General features: G+C 45.9%; 1 pseudogene; it reads right to left on the reverse strand.

Annotated features, from left to right (window-relative positions):
* Window positions 1–15,155: 15,155 nt before the first annotated feature.
* LOC101140788 (F-actin-capping protein subunit alpha-1-like) lies at window positions 15,156–16,065 on the reverse strand (annotated as a pseudogene).

The following is a 16,065-nucleotide window of genomic DNA, read 5'->3' on the forward strand; positions in this document are numbered from 1 at the left end:
ACTTCAACATGCACAGACCACTTAAACATGCACAGACCACTTCATCATGCACGGACCACTTCAACATGCACATTCCACTTCAACACGCACAGATCACTTCAACATGCGCATACCACTCTGGTCGTGGAGGATGCCCTAACCTCCAATGACTTGTTTATGAAGGGCTGTGTGGTTCTGTCTTGCTCTCCCCCTCTCCCTCTTTGCAGGGAAGAGTAGAGGGAAATTAGGGCCAGTAGAGATGACCCACAAAGTGGCAGAGAAAGTCAATGCCATAAGCTGATTCCAGAATGGTTGCTCAGGTGGGCATCTGCTTTGGTGGCAGAGTCGAGGAAGCAGCCTCTATGGGGTTACTTGTTGGATTAATCCCAGAAGCTTTAGCGGAACTGTGACTAATTCTCCCCACCTTTAGGTGCCTTTTACTAAGGAAGTTAGAACTCTTGCATTCTGCATCAGAATCTATCTTTACAACACTGCTGCAAGACAGACTTTGTCCCTTTTTTGCAGATGAAGGAATTGAGGCCTTAGGGAGTCATGTGTACAGCCTCATCACACAAGGAGGGTCATAGCAGAACTGACCTGAGACCACCAGGGCTCTCTACACCTGAGCCCCCATCCTTTCCACTAGACCATCCTTTCTACTAGACTCCATCTGTTTTCCACAGGGGACGACTTTGCCCACCAGGCCATGTGGCAACATCTGAAAATATTTTTGGTTGTCACAACTGAATAGGCGGTGCTGCTGGCATCTGGTGAGAGAGGCCAGGGCTGCAGCTGCACACCCTCCAACGCACAGGACAGTCCCCCACGACGAGGAATTCACCTGCCTAAATGTCAGCAGTGCCGAGATTGAGAAACCCTACTTTAGATGGATCTTCTCGCCACCCAGAAAGGACTCAAGGACAACTTTTAAGAAGAGAGTGCTGAGTTGGAGCCCTGCCGTGCTTCAGCAACCACCTTCCCCTGTTGAGAACCACTGTCCTGGAGCAATTTCCCCCAAACTTCTGTGAGGACAGGAATCATCAAGTCACCCGTTAGAGCTGTAGTTTTCTTCATCCCTTCTGCTGGAGATCCTGATCCAGTCTTTTAAAAAAAATTTCTAAAAATATTTTTAAGAAAAAAATTTGCAGTTTGAGTGTCTCAGGTGGTTTTTATTACTAAGAAAGTCTGGAAACTACCTTAAACAGCTTCAACATGCACGTACCACTTGGATGGGGCTGGTCTTCAGTTGACATTGCTCATGGTTTAAGAGGGTTACCTCCTTTCTTTCCCTCACAATGATGTAAAGCTTGATGGCTGACATGACAGAGCACCATGAATACATGTTAAATTAATTAGCTCATACGTGGATGACTCAGAGATCCCACCCTCCTTGGAGGTATGTTTTTGAACAGAGGAGCTTCCTTCCAGCCTGCTGATGATGGACAGACAGTAAGAGGAGATGAATGAGCACTGACCAGTGCTCAGAAGACCTGGACTGGGGTCTTAGCTAATGATGTTTCCCTGGACAAGCATCTTCAGTGTCCTGAGCCTCAGTTTTCTCATCAGCAAATCAGGCCTACCAGGGGATGTCCTATCTTTCAGGGCAGCCATGAGGAGTAAGGAGATGATGCCACACCTTCTGGCTGTGCATCAGAATCATCTGTGGGCCTTTTAAAAACTCCAAACACCCAGGTCACATCCAAGATGACTCATTCATTCTTAGAGATAAGGTCCATATTTAAAAAGTAGTGCTCCTTTATGAAGTGTCACAGGTAAGTCTTTAGAAAACTAGAAAGCTCCTCAGAAAGTACCTTGTAAACTAAAAAATGCTGTTCAGATAAAAGGGATTCTTTCATTCTCACAGATTGCTGATCCCAGCCATAAATGGTACTATAACAGTTTCCTATTTGGCCTTGTCAGATCATCATACACATTTGACTACCTAAGCAGATGGTGCCATGTCTTGTGGATATTTTGAAAAAATAGGACAGGCTCCCATCTGCCCGCAATGACTCAGGGGCTGCCTGTCTTTCCCAGAGGCAGAGGCAGTGGCTGAATGTTCTCTGAGGATGCCTCTGGCACCAGGGAGCCTTGACAGTGTCTCCTCCCAAGGCAGGGGCCATCATGGATAGTGCTCACGCCAGCAAATTGTAAGGACGCAGCTGCCCATCATCCACCAGTGCAAGCTGTGGAAACCGGGGCCAGGCTCTGTGCTGCCTATTTCCTTCTGCCAGAGGGGGTGATCCCCCAGATGAAGGATGGAGCAGGGGGTTCTTCCTGCCTTCCTAGTGTCTCCACCCTGGGCCATGGATGGGGACAACAGAAAGGAAGGGGCCTTGCTAAATATAAAGCTCTGTGTAGGTGGGAGAATCATCATGATTGCTTGTATATTGTCCTTACTATGACTATGGATTTCTCTCTTTCTCCCACTGCAGCAAGACTCAGGGCAAGTTTGGCACCACCTGGTTGATCCCTGAAGGGTGGCCGTGCCCTTGTCCCATCACTTCTCTGATCCTCAGCCTGGGAGCAGGAGGAGGGCTGCAGGCTGGTGTGATGCTGACCAGCAAGGTTCTCCCTTGCAGAAGGGGTAAGTGGTGGCCACTCCAGATTGTGCAGGCTGGAGCCTACGCAGTACTCCTCTTCTCCCAGGGACAGAATGGAGCTACCTGGAGGTGACTGTAGGAGATGGTGAACACAGCATCTCCCTGGGGGGCCTGTAGTTGGGAAGTGCTCCTCCTGGGCTCCACTCCAGCTTTGGAACCAAATGCCTCAGATCTTGCTGTCTGCCTAAAATGCTGGAAGCTCATGGACCCATCAGCTTCTAACTACCCCTTTGGTTGTCCCTCTGCAGGCTTCTCCAGACCAGGTCTGCTGCCCCCTCCTCATCTCAGGATGTCCAACTTTCCTGATTTTGCTAAGGTGTGCAATATTCTCCATTTACTTGGGCCTTTCCTTCCTATTTTCCTACACCTTAGCATTTTCTGTTTCTGGACAGAAAACCACCAACTGCTGTCTGCTTGCCTGCTCCATGGAAATGGTTCTATCCCAGCCAGTTCTGCTGGAAACTGGGCTGGGAACTCTTTGCCAGGGAGGGCTGTGTGTCTGGTCTTTGAGAATACACTAGGTCAGAGGGCTCTCCTTTCAGCTCCCTTGGAGGCCGGGACATTCTTCTTGTACCTGGATGGCTGGTCACTGTGCTCCACTTAGACCACTGTGTTGAAGAATTGAGGGAAAAGGAGAGGCTGAGACCTTGGGTTAGAAGGTGATGGGATACATTTTTATTAAACTTTGTGGAATGGAATTAAATCATCCTGAGGGAAAATCTAAGAATAAGAAAGAATATTATTATAAAAGGAGGAATAAAGTTCATTTGCAGCAACTGTACTTAAACTTCTAGACCAGGATAATGCAGTCCTTTCGAATTCAGAATAGAGAGGAAATGATCATGTTAGTTGAAGATGCTGGCTAGTCCTAAATAAGATTTAATCCTCTCTTTCTTTAACACACACTCATATACTCCAGCACATGCCTATGTGCTCACACACACATGCATACACATGCACACATTCAAACACATGCATACCTGGTCTGGGGCACCCTACCTGCACATCTATGCACCAATTTATCACCTGCAGCCTTCATTAGTCCTTGTTTGCATGCCCATGGAGCACAATTCCCTTATTATTTTCTTTGTTTGCAAATGCAGAGCATAGGAGGGGACTGAGTTGGCTATATTTTCTCATTCCCAAATCCTGTGATGTAGGTTTCAGTCACTGCCCACAGTGAGGACCTCTCCTGCATATGAACCTCTCAAGGGCAGGGACTGTGCCTTATTCATCATTGGGTCTCTAGTGCCTTGTATGGTGCCTGGCACACAGTAGGTGCTCAATAATTGTTTATGACCCTGAAATTTGGAGTCTGACTCAAGGTAATAAAATTTGGTGGAGACTGCTGCCTGTCCATCAAAACTCATGTCCTTCTCTTCCAGGGCATACAACTATAATAATTTCCCTCCTCTGATGTTAGATCAGGCCATGGGTCTGAGATCTAATCATAGAACATGAACAGAAATGATAAATGCCCCCTCCACACCTGGCCTGTCAAAACCTCTCCCTGTCTTCTCTATGTCCTTTTTCCCTCTGGCTGGTTGAAATGCCCATTCCCAGGGAAGCCTTAGAACTCACACACTGAAGATGGCAGAGCAGCTGGTGGCTTGAGCTCTGAATAACTACATGGAGCAGAGCTGTACTTTCAACTTGGAAACCCATCTAGACTATCACATAAAAGGGAAATAGACTTCTTATTCTTCAGGCCACTGAATGCCTTGTGTCTGTTCTTACAGCTCTGCCTCCCCCAAGTGATACTCCCCATGTGGCCATGGGCCTGGTTGGTCGCCCTGGACTCACAATGGAAGGCTGTGTGTTCATGGAGCCGTGGTGCGGGATTGGGCAGAGAGCCCATATGCTCTTGGATGCATGTTTCACTCCTTTAGACCTCTGCCTACAAGACCCTTGCAGCAGGGGCTGGGTTCTGTTTCTCAAAGGCATAAGAGAAATAAGGTTAGGGAATTCCTTCCCAGAAACCAGATCCCCAGGCTGTTAGTCTGACTCTGATGCTGTCTGCTGTGGGGCCCACTGTGGGTCCCTATTCTACCCTACTTGTTTTCCCATTTGAAAAGCTAAAATAATCAGGGTGCTGTGTATCCCTGTGGGATAAGAAGGGAGGACTTATTAAGGACAGTGTCTTAAGGACTTAAATTTTATTTAGAGGAGAGAGAGTGAAACAATGTGGTACAGAGAGAAAGAGCCCTGGAGAGAAGCCAGGGGACATGGCAGGAACACCGATCATATCGAAGGGGCCTGTCAGTCAGGGATGTCAGCAGGTGCTGCTCCCTCCCCCAAGTCACATGGTTATCTCAGCTACAGTGTTTGGCCCCATCCCAGGGCTCAGGGTTACCTCTTGTCCTGTTGCCTGTGGCCCACAAGCTGTATGGCCAGTGGCTAGGATGGACAGCCCACATGACCCTGGATACTCAGAGCATCTTTCTGAGGAGCCTGGGCTGAGGCTTTTCACAGCTGTTGCCTGACCCTCATCACATCCCTTTCCAAAGGGCCAATGACTAACTCCCTATGGGGCACCCAAGGACCACCCAACTGGAGCTACCACCTTGTTTATAGGGAGTGCTATAAATGAATGCATTTTAGGCAGATAAATGAATGCATATTTAGAGTTCATTTAAAGAGGAAAATAACTTTTTTCACATTATTAAAAAAATGCATGGCTATAGTAGAAAATGGGAAAATTCAAATACTTATAAGGAAAAAAAAATAAGAGCTGCAATTCCATCCCCCAGAGATAACCATTGTCAAGACTTTTTATGCGACTTTTTCATTCTCCTCTCCTTCCTCCCTCTCCTTCCCTCTCCCTCGCCTTTCCCCATCTCATTCTCCCTCCCTTTCTCTTTCTCCTATCTGATAAATCCTATTATTCTATTTATCTAGCTATATTTAAACAATATGAAATTCTATCCTACATCTTTTCTACATCTGCTCAGTTAGCATACTTCCACATCAACAAATGGAGCATCATTTAAGTCTCAGAAAAGTGTTCTGTTATATGGCTGAAGGATGGGCAAGTTTTTCTGTTATTTTTCCTCCTTGCACTCAAAGCGTGGTCCCCCAACCAGCAGCATCAACATAATCTGTGAGCTTGATAGAAATGCAAAATCTCAGGTCCCCACCCCAATCTGCTGAGAGGGAATGTGCATTTTAACAAGATTCCCAGGTGACTCATGTACATGAGGGGTTGAAAGGCTGGGCGTGGTGGCTCATGCCTATAATCCCAGCACTTTGGGAGGCTGAGGTGGGTGGATCACCTGACATCAGGAGTTCGGGACCAGCCTGGCCAACATGGCAAAACCCCATATCTACTAAAAATACAAAAAGTGGCTGGGTGTGGTGGCGTGTGCCTGTAATCCCTGCTACTCTGGAGGCTGAGGTGGGAGAATCATTTGAACCCAGGAGGCAGAAGTTGCAGTGAGCTGAGATTGCACCACTGCACTCCAGCCTGGGCAACAGAGTGAGACTCCATCTCAAAAAAAAAAAAAGTTTGAGAAGCGCCAGTTCAGCTGTGTGCCCAGGAAATATGAACACAAATGTTACTGAGTTCTATATTAGCTCCTCTGATTCTCAAAATAGCTTTCTGAGGCAAATGTCATCACCTTCCCTGCTTTGGTTGAGATGTTGGAAACTGAGGCACAGAGAGCTTCAGCTACCTACCCAAGGTCACAAAGCTGGGCAAGCGAAACAGGTGGCTTGAAGCCAGAGTCCCTGCACTTCCCAAGGGCTCTGTGTGCCCCCCCACGGCCCCTACTGTGATGGGAAGAGCCCTTGAGTAGAAATCAGCAGACCCAGGTCCTGAACTTGTCAATTATGTGAACTTGGGTAATCCATGCAACATTTAGGGGCCTGGATGTCCTCTTCAATGTTACAAGCACTAGTCTTATGTAAAATAATATGTCAGAAAAAACATTTCAAGCTTTCTTTTATTAGTACTTTGCATTCAATCAGAGCTTCTAGAAGCTCTTCCTCTCTCCCCTGTGATATAGAGTTAAGGATAAATAATAACAACGGTGTCCCTAATTTTGAAGGACAAGTGTCCTGATCAGAGAAACAACATACACACGATTATAAGACATAAGATAGCTAAAAAATATTAACTAATGTAACAAGCCGCTCTATGGTCAAAGCTTAAGTACCGGAAACAAAAAACTAGAAGGAAAATGTCCTGTAGGACTCTGGGTAAGTTCTTGCAATGGGCTGGATGTTTATGTACCCCACCCCCAGAATGGATTTGTTGAAATCCTAACCCCCAAGGCGATGGTACTAGGAGGTGGAGCCTTTGTGAAGTGATTAGGCCTTTAGGGTAGAAACCTCATGAATGGGATTAGTGCTCATATAAAAGAAGCCCCAGAGAGCTCATTCACTCCTTCTGTCATGTAGTACCCCACAAAAAGGTGCCTTCTATGAACCAGAAAATGAGCCCTCACCAGATGCTGAATCTTCTTTGATCTTGGACTTCTCAGCCTCCAGAACTGTGGGCAATAGTTCTGTTGTTAATAATCCTCCCAGTTTACAATATTTTGTTATAGCAGCCAGAACAGACTGAGACATCCCTTTATTTTCAGGTGTCCCATCTGTGGAATAAAAAGCATTATCTCCACCTCTCTATCCCTTGGGGGAAGGGAGATTTGGGCCTTTCACAACAGTTGTGCTTACACCAAAAGCTAAGGGCTGTGCTTGGGGCTGGTCATTGGACCAGGATTTGGGCCAACCTCCCAGGGGGCCTGGGAGCACTTCTTGACTGCTGTCCTACAAGGACAGGGGTGCCAGAAAATCAGACCCGTGGAAGTTCCTCTTTGTTCAACAATAATTGGCCAACTGGCAAACACTGCACTAGGCAGGCCAACTAGACTGACTCCCACAGGGAGGGAGAGGTGCCCTGGTTAGCATCCTCATTAGTAGGGGAATCCAGTCAGCTCAGGAGTGCTAGCCCTGGCCTTTGCCCAGAGGAAGGTGATATCTTCTCCCACTCTGCCATTAATTGAACATTATTATATCTCCTTTGTACTTCGCACTGTGCAAACCCTTGTCTCCAGGACCAAGAAGTCTCCCTAAACTATCCCCTCTCTCCCTCCACGTCATCCCCATACCCACAATCATTGCATCCTGAGGATTCTACCACTTGCATAAATGGCTCTTCTGCTCCCCAGGGCTAGACTGGGATGAGGTAAATGAGATGCCCAGGGTGTAAAATTTATGGAGACACTCACACCCGGGGATTGTGTAAGTCCTGGCCTGCCTCCTCCTTGCAGGCCTCATCACTGTCACTGCCTCCTAACTATGCTCCCTGTCTCCTGTCTTGCCTCCAACCAATACATTTTTCATATGGCAACAAGAATTTTCTAGAGCAAATCACATCTGATCACATTACTCTCTTGCATCGTGGGCTGTCCTTTGCCCAGGCACTGGCATGTAGATAAAACCTCTGTGGTCTGGCCCCTACCTATGGTTTTACTATTCCTGCTACTTATACCCTCCATTTCCACTGGATACTGGGTATTCCCAGAACAAGCCTGGCCCTGGAATCCTGAGGTTTTTCTCATTTTGAACCTTTAGAAAATGCTGCTGCCCCTCAGCCTCCTTTCTCTCCCACCTAACTGGCAAACTCCTCCCACTTTCATACCTAGCTGTAGTGTCACCCCTCATACCTCCTCCTGGAGTCACCTTTCCAGAGTTTGTGCCTCTGTTTCCCCATGGTACCATGTGCAGCTGTCTCAGCATTTTATGAGACTAGCTACTCACATTTCCTTCTCTCCCATCAGACATCTGAATCCTGCAGAACAGTCAGTTTCTTTTTCATCTTTACATTGCAGAGCCTCATGGAGTGACTTGTACGGAGACAGATTTCAATACTGGCTTCCTGTCTAAATGGAAACTGGCTCTGCGGGAGATTCTGAAATATGGGGAGGCGGCAGGCAAAGAGATAAAAACAAGTGTTTTTCAGATTCTGGAGGAAGTGCAGTTTAGGAAAAATAGCTTTGTTCTTTTGTCATCCCTTGCTGAGGGCCTAAACTGAAGTCTTGATCCCAGTTACTGCAAGAGGAATTTGGGTTGGTCCTTTACAATTCTCCCTTGAGGTCAAATGCTCTTCCTTCAGATCCTTTTTCATTTTCACTTTTCATTTTGAAAGAATTTCAAACTTAAAGATTTTTAAAAGAAAAGTACAAAGAATGCCCTTATGCTACCTGTCCAGATTCACTTATTGTTAGTATTTCACCTCATTTGCTGTATTATTCTCTCTCTAAAGATATCATTGGTTTTCTGAACCCCTTGAGAGTAACTTCCCCACATAAAGTCCCTTTACCCTTTAATAATTTAGTACATATTTCCTAAGAGCAAGGACATTCTCTTCCAAAACCTCGTTACAAGTATTGAAATCAAGGCATTTCACACTGATGTGATTATTGTCAGTTAATCTACAGTCCACAGTCCAGCTTCACCAGTGGTCCCAATAATGTCCATTATAGCAATTTTGGGGATTGTTCAGAATCCAATCCAGGATCACACATTGCTGTTGTTATGGTGTTTCTTTATTATCCTTTAATTTAGAATAGTTCCTCAGCCTTTTCTTGTTTTTCATGACCTTGACATTTTTGAAGAGTACAGGCCAGTCAATTTGCATAAAGTCCCTGGGTTTGGACTTGTCTGAGGTTTCTGCTGGGTTAGGACTGTTGCGCCATGGGGAAGTCTCACATCAGGAAGCAAAGATGGGGGTTTGTCTCATTGTTGAAGACATCAGCTTCAATCCCTTGGTTAAATTGGCATCTGCCAGATTACTCTGCTGTTATGGTTTTCTTTTCTTTTGTAATTGACAAGTAACCTGTCGGGGAGATACATCAAAACCATGTAAGTGTCTTGCTATTCAACAACTTCCACCCTCAGATATTTTCCCTCAGGTGTTCCTTCACTCAGTCGCCACCCTCTCTCCTCAGCACTTTTCTTTCCTGGGGACTCTGGCGAAACTCTCTCCTCTGAATGGTTTTGGGGTGCACACAGGGCTTCAACACTCTAGGACTTGGTTTCAGATCCTCTGGGGGGTGGGCAGTGGTCCTGGTTGTCTCCAATCTACACAGTTCTTCAACTTATTGGCATACAGCCCCTCTTGTGTTAACAGACCCCATAGCTGACTCTTCAGCATCACAGTTTATTGTTTGGCTGCCATTTTCTTCCCATCCCCTTCATTTCCATCCTCTCAGGAGGATTCCTCCTCATGCCATGACTTCTCTTTGCCTGAGTCAGGCTGAAGGCTTGTATCTCCCTGTGGGCTCTCCCTTAGTCACCTGGGACTCCAGGAATCTGGCTCAGCTTCCTGACCACAGTTCTGGCTTTCCCACACCCTGCTCCTAACACAAGTTAACCTTTAGAGTCTCCTGTCTGGTTTTAGTCTGTGGAACCTATTTTTTGTTCATTTGTTTGTCCATCCATCCAACCATCCATCCATCCATCCACCCCTCCAACTCCCTATGCATCCACTCATCCATCCATCAATCCATCCATCCATCCATCCATCCATCATCCATCCATCCATCCATCCATCCATCCATCCATCCATCCATCCACCCCTCCAACTCCCTATGCATCCACCCATCCATCCATCCATCCATCCATCCATCCATCATCCATCCATCCATCCATCCATCCATCCATCCATCCATCCATCCATCTAGTCCCTTTATATCCTAGGCACGTGCAGAGCAACAGGGGGATAGAAATGACTTAGATGCCATAGTCATAGGCATTGTGGAGCTTGGAGCTCACAGTCTACAAGTGAGACAGACTTTGGAACAAAAAAGCAAAGCACAATCTACACTGGAGGTTTGTGGAGCAGAGAGGAGGGAGCATCCGATTCCACTTGCATCCCCAAAACAGTTCATGGTGGAGAGGGTGCTAGAGCTACTTATTGAAGATTGAATGGGAGTTCTTTGGGAAAAGAGCCCCTGAACAGAGGGGATGGCATGTGCCAAGACCAGGCTTGAGCAGGCAGAGTCCACTGCAGTGTGAATCCATGCAGGCAGACCTGCTTGAGGTAAGACTGGACAGAGACCCTGGGGACAGCTCCTTAGAATCCTTTCCTGTCACACAGAGTAGTGCTGACATTATCCTTTAGGCTAAATGGAACCCAGATTTAGCAGAGGAGTGATAGGCACCATATAGCTTGATTTTTAGCTTGGTGCTTCTGGCCAGTGACGGAGGACAGTCTGAGTGGGGACATATGGGGATCAGACACAGATGGGGCCCCAGGTGAGAAGCAGCAAGGGCCCCCATGGTGACAGTGAACGCCAGGATGAGGGGAACTTGGAGACATTTCTAGCTTAGAATCAACAGGGCTTGGTGACTAATTTGATGTGGGATAAGGGAAAAGGGTATCTGTGGTGATCCCTCCCAGGTTTCTCTCTAGAGTGAGTGGATAGTAGGTTATCTTCTAGAGATGGGGGAGTACAAACAAGGAACAGGTTTAGGGTAGAGAAGTGATGAGTCCAGTCATGCTGCCTGGCTCCCTCAGCAATCATGGTGCATCCTAGCAGCTCTGTTTGCCTGGAATGTGTGCCTCACATTTATTGTCTGCCAAATACCCCGGCTTCTTCCTGAAACAATCTCCTAAAATCATAAAGATGATGACCTGAGCTCAGTGAAAATAAGAAGCTGATCACTCTGCTCTGAAGATTACAGAACTGCCTAGACAGAAATATGCTGGATCCTCTCTCTACCTTGACGTGGTGCGACAGAAGGAAAGTCAGACTTGGACCCCAGCCCAGGCACTTAGAAAAAAACAGAAGAAACTTATTACCACAAGCTTCAACCTGGAAGATGGCCCCACAGCAGGGCTCCCCAAAACAGAGAGTGAGCACAGTTTCAGGTCATATACACCCCAAAGTATGTATACACAGGAGCTTAATTATTACCTCCATCTCTCCTACAACATCAAATCTCTGCAAGACTTTACTGGAAAATGGTGGGGTTCCAGGCTCTCAGTTCTCTAGGCCTGCGGAGAGTGTTCCCCCAGCCCTGTGGCCCCCTTCCTGTCTGTTGTGCTGACACAGGTGCATAGGCATTGCTTTCTCTACACATTTCTGGGTTTGTATAGCTCACTGATGCGTGGAACTTTTAGCAGGAAAAGGACACGTAGTGGAGAGGAAATTCTGATTTCCCCCAAGAAGTGCCATCTTCCCTCAGTGTTTTCCTCTCAAGGAGGGGCTGGTGGGGAAGGGAGATCACATTATCCGCTATTGCTTGGTATCCATGCATACCGCCTGTGGGAGGCCTTATCCTTCCTTGCTCTGTTCAGTGCCTTAGCCATTGGCCACATGCAGCTCTTGAGTTTAAATTTTAATTAACTAAAATTCAATAAAGTTAAAAATTCAGTTTCTCAGTAGCACTAGCCACATTGTAAGTGTTCCATTGCCACATGTGGCTGGTGGCTATGTATTGGACAGCGTAGACAGAATATTTCTGTCATCACAGAGAGTTCTACTGGACAGCACTGTTTTATCACAACACCCCCAGATATTACTTGAAAGCTATAGGACCCAGGATCCTTCTACTCTCAAGTTGTGCTTCTTAGAGGCTGGAAATCCACCAGAGACCTTAGGTTAGGACGAGGGCAGGAAGGCCACAACCCCCAGGGGCCTCATGGGTGCTATATAGGGACTGGGCAAGGAGCCAGGGGCACTCAGTTTCATGGAGCTAAAATAGGAAAAGTGACCCCCTGAGGTAGCTCCTTGCAGGGTGGGTTCCAGCAGCTTTCTCCAGCGCAGAAAGTGCCGCCAGAGTTTGGGAATGCACAGGTGGCCTAGTCAGACCTCTGGCTCACTATTGAGGCTGGTCTCCTAGCATGGGGGCACCTGCTTGCTGAGCCCTTCCCCCCTGCTCTGTGGTCTCTGAAAAGCCGCCATTGAGAGAAGCACAGCAGTCACTGACTCACTACGTCAAATCACTGCCAGGTTTTGGTTTCTCTACGTTTAAAATACATTCCACAAGCTGAATTGAGTCTAGATACAGCATGAATACCACTTTGGGGACAGGCCACTGAGGTGAATTGGGTGGCAATTTTGTATGGGAGAGTCTCCATGAAGGGACCTGTCTGTGGCCTCCCTGGATGGAGGGTGGAGTGTTCCACTCCTGCTGCCTGCACTTTCTCTCCGTCTTTCCTTCTCCTATGAAGGTTTAACGGTGGACAGAGGAGCTTGTGTTTCCCCTCACTGTCCTTCGGTCTCCTTGGCAACAGTCACGCCCCTTCAGTGAGCCCCTCTCCCAGGTCTTTTGTGGCTAGACTTTCTTGGCAGAAAGCCATGAGTGAGACGTGGAAATGTGGAAGAAATACAACCCACAGCCAAAGGCCTCCTTGTTTTTCTGCAGCTAGAGGGATGCTGAAGAAGGCTGCTACATTTGTGAACTTCTCCTTCCTTCTGGGCAGCCCACAGTGTTTTGGGCACTCCATTGCATTAGTCAATGTGATTTTGTTGGTGGTGGTGTTCTTCCTCTTTCTGAGAGAAGAGAAGAATTTTTTTTTTTTTTTTTTTTTTTTTTTTTACGGAGTCTTGCTTTCTCACCCAGGCTGGAGTGTAGTGGTATGATCTTGGCTCACTGCAACCTCTGCCTGCCTGGTTCAAGCTAATTCTCACACCTCAGCCTCCTGTGTAGCTGGGATTACAGGCACCCGCCAGCACACCCAGCTAATTTTTTTTTTTTTTTTTTTTGTAGAGACGGGGTTTTGCCATGTTGGCCAGGCTGGTCCCAAACTCCTGCCCTCAAGTGATCTGCCCACCTCGGCCTCCCAAAGTGCTGGGATTATAAGCATGAGCCATGGTGCCCAGCAAGAAATGGGTCCTATTCACTGCCAGGCCCATACTTGCAGGCCTCCTTATGCCCTCTCTTTCGCCTTCACCAACTCAGAACCTTTTAATTGGGCAAACAAAAATGTACACTGGACAGTAGAGTCAGTAAGGCAGAGAACAGGCCAACGGTCATGACAACTGAGAAAGGCAGAACATTCATGGCAGAGTAAGGCAAGAGTGAGGCCTTCAAGCAGGAGAAATTGGCAGCTACCGACAGTGAAAATTTCTTTTCTTTAGAACAAAACATGTATGTTTCTATTGGACTACCTGATACAGAAGATAGTGTAGTATGGATGGATAGTGTGAATGACAAATAATGTAAACATATTGTATTTGAAATAAACAAAAATGCTTACACAGCTCGATGGGTTACTTGGAAACAAACTCTGGCTTGACTGTATTACTGAGCAAAAGTGAAGTTGAAACAAAAATACCCTTCTTTTTTGACATGCATTTGGAGATAGGTAGGAAGACACTACTTTTTTTTTTTTTTTAAACTGACTTTCCCTTAGGGCTTGGTCATAGAAGTGTAAACAATGTAAATGAATTCACCATTGCCAGTTGTTATACCATATCTATGTTACTTGTGTATTCTGAGATCATACATGTACCTGCCAAAATACCTGGGAAGGGTTGCTGTATCACAGTTACATTTGAGTTCTTGGCAGGCAGGACTGAGGAAGAGTAATTTAGAAAGTTTTACATCCTATTTGAAAGAAATCACTAGTATTCCCTTAAACAACAGGTTACAATAGGAAGATACTACCTGGAAGCTACCCTTTTCACTTTGGTTAATTTTTATTTTTTGTTCATGATTTACATAGTTGTTTGATTATTTTGCTTATGGTACAATCCTGCTACAAAGCATTAAAGCAGAAGATATCCATTTTCCCTTCAACATCTGGATTTTTCAAGTTTTATACTTCTACATCCACAGTATGTCAGCAGTTCTTGAGCTTTAAAAAAATAATAAGTGAATAAAACTCTTCTAAGAGTGCAGACGTCTATAACTACAATGGTACTAGATGGGAAGGAAAGAAAGCAGAGGGGAAGAAAGCAGACATTTCTGTTTGCAGGGAAGGTGGTTCAAGTCTTTGGATTTAAAAACAAGTTTCCCAGAGAAGCTGGCTATAATGGATTTTCCAGAAAACTTCCTTTGCCCTCCAAAAAGGACCTGAAAAGCCCCAATCCAAACTTTGGGAAACAACAGTTACGAGATGCTATAAATGAAGACGAAAGCAGAAGGAGAAGGATGAATGTGTCTTCCATTTAGCTACAGCTTGTAGCAATACCTCTTTAGCTGTTGGTGGAGCAGTGAAAACCACTGAAGTCCCAGAATTTCCTGGAAGAATAGCAGTAGAAAAGTAATGAACATCACACCTTGTCTAAATCAGTAACAGGGCTTCATGGCTGGGAAAATTTTCTAAACAATAAATGACTCTAGATTAGATGTCTCTTTCCAACATTAAATGTAGCAGAATTAACAACAACAACAAAAGATCCACACATGGATATAGTGATAACAGAAAATTACAAGGCAGAGAACATAAAAGAATCAAGACAATGCTAGAGGTTCAACAGTATTCCACGAGGCTAGAAAATCCATTAACTTTGAAAGCCCTAGCAAAATATCACTGTTGTTTATAAATCACTTATTTATCATACGACCACACGTCAAATCTTTGTCTTTCCACACACACAAGAATCCTACACTCAGCCTTTAAGTCTTCTGCATTTCTTTGCCAGTCTTGTAGCTGAGTATCTTGTTCCCATCAATTTTGGTGCAGGTAACTGGTAGCTGCCGGTGCAAGGCCTTGAATGTGGCATCTGACATTTTTTGATAGTTTTTACTAATTGCTGTTTGATACTCCTTTCCTGCATTCTCTGATTTTAATAAACTCCTTTACAGTTTGGAATTCATTCAAACCAGTTAGTGAGTCCTGTACAACTTTATGACTGACGAACGGCGCATTGCCCTCTTCATAATAATGAACTTGAATTTTAAGCACTTCAGCTACTTGGGCTGTAGGTTGTTTGATGGTGGACTTCTGCTCTTATCTCCAATCATTCCAGAAGTTTTTAGGCTGGAACTGGTGGCTTTCAATACATGCAATAACAGTCTGTTTTAGCATAAACAATACAGAAGACTTGGCCATTGGAATAATGATCTTTCACATAGGTTTTTTTTTTTTTTTTTTTTTTTTGAAACAGGGTCTCACTCCTGTAGCCCAGGGTGGAGTGCAGTGGCTTACTGCAGCATCAACCTTGTGGGTAGCTGGGACCATAGGCGTGCACCACCACACCTGGCTAATTTTTGTATTTTTTAAAGTAGGGGCAAGGTTTTGCCATGTTGTCCAGGCTGGTCTTGAACTCCTGGGCTCAAGCGACCCTCCTGCCTTAGCCCCCCAAAGTGCTGGGATTATAGGCATGAGCTACTGTGTCTGGCCCGCATAGGCTCTTAAAGCACTGTCACAGAATTCTCTCCTGGACTTCAGACCTCCATCTACTTTCTCTGCCTGGGGGCCACTTGCTTCTTTCTGATCTTCATATCCTTCTATCTTCACAGGCGTGAATGGATTCATGTTACAGTGGGCAAATGCATGTGCTACTCCTTCCCCGAAGATTGTCAT

Source organism: Gorilla gorilla, chromosome 6 (assembly GCF_029281585.2).
Source record: "Gorilla gorilla gorilla isolate KB3781 chromosome 6, NHGRI_mGorGor1-v2.1_pri, whole genome shotgun sequence".
In the NCBI taxonomy this organism is placed as follows: Eukaryota; Metazoa; Chordata; class Mammalia; order Primates; family Hominidae; genus Gorilla; species Gorilla gorilla.